The sequence below is a fragment of the Capsaspora owczarzaki genome (assembly GCF_000151315.2).
Source record: "Capsaspora owczarzaki ATCC 30864 unplaced genomic scaffold supercont2.1, whole genome shotgun sequence".
In the NCBI taxonomy this organism is placed as follows: Eukaryota; class Filasterea; order Ministeriida; family Capsasporidae; genus Capsaspora; species Capsaspora owczarzaki.
The window spans coordinates 472866-474421 of NW_011887292.1; positions in this window are offsets into that span (position 1 = coordinate 472866).

The following is a 1556-nucleotide window of genomic DNA, read 5'->3' on the forward strand; positions in this document are numbered from 1 at the left end:
GAACGAGTAACTCCGTACGCGAGAACCAGGTAGTGAAATAGTTCTTCCTCGAGTCAAGATTATGCATAGAGTAGCGGAATGGGGTCTTGAACTGAACGACGGTAACTTCATCGCCGTTGTGATCCTGGACCACTTTGGTTTCCGCCGAGGCGAATTTCTCTTCTATATACTCCTTGGACGGGATGAGATCGTTGATACTGAACTCCATTTTATAAATTGGTTTAGTGTATTTAAACCAATTTCAATTTTGATATCAAACTTTACAAATTTTGGATATCCGCATCATCCACCCACGAGTTAAATTTCGCCGGACGCCCACGCCACTTGACCAGGTGCTTCTTTTTACCGCGAACTGTTTTCGTTTGGAGAATTTCCTCGATTATTGCGGTATCCGATGGTTTCGACACTTTCTGTAATTCCTGATTGTAAATTGGGGAATCGATATCCTCACCCGCCAGATCTTGGATTTTGTATGTGACGGGAGTGGTTGGATTGATTCCGACCACAATAAAGGTTTCTTCCGTCCATTTCACGACTTTCGACGTATTCGCAAACGGATCACGTTTAATACTCATCTTGACATAATCACCGACCTTAAATTTCGCGCTTTGTTGTGGGATTTTATTCCACTGCGCTTGGAGGGTTTCCTGGATTTTTGATTCGTTTTCCGGATTGCGCGCTTGTGTCGGGGTCATTTTGATGGTGGAATGTCGAGTCGTGTTGTAATTTTCCGTTAAATCCGGCAACACTGAGACCCAATCGAACGTGTTATTGTGACGGCTGTATCGTGTCCATCGCATTTTCATCGTGAGAATAACGCGTTCCGCCATCGATGTCTTCGTATCACTATTCGAGTGATAATGGGTGATGTTGTACTTTTCCATTAATTTAGTCATCGGACTATTGAAAAACTCTGTCCCTTGATCCGTTTGGAGGAGGGACGGGTGACGATTGTCGGTGAGGACCGAGGCAAATGCTCGCGAGACTTCTTCGGCACCTTTCGTTTTCAACGGGATAGTCCATAAAAATTTGGAAAAGGTATCGATAATCACCAGGATGTAACGATACCCTTTGTTATGTTTGATTTGGAAATTCATATCCGCGAGATCGGCTTGCCACAAGTAATCCAGTCCGCGAGTGATCGTCGGCCGGCGTGGAAACTTGAAGGAATTCGGTTTCAAATAAGTGTATGAATCTTCCGTCGTTAAATCTTGTGGCGGAAGTCCCTTCTCTTTTAGCTTTCGGTTGAAGGCGGTTTGTCCAATAAATCCGAACTTTGGATCAGTGTATGACATTTTTGTGTGTGGGTGGAAAACTTTTATGAACTTTGTTTCCAGGCTCCGGTGTTTTACGCGCGCGAATAAAAAATCAATTTTGGCGAATCGAAAATTGATATCAATTTAAATTGTTTTCAACTATTTTCAAAAATCATGGCCATTCGTCGTACCCGAAATCGTGTTCCTCAAACTCAACAACCCGCTGACTGTTCCCAATGACTCGGATGCAAAATGAGGGCTCTCAATATGGAAGTCATTCGATCCATTCTATCATTTCGG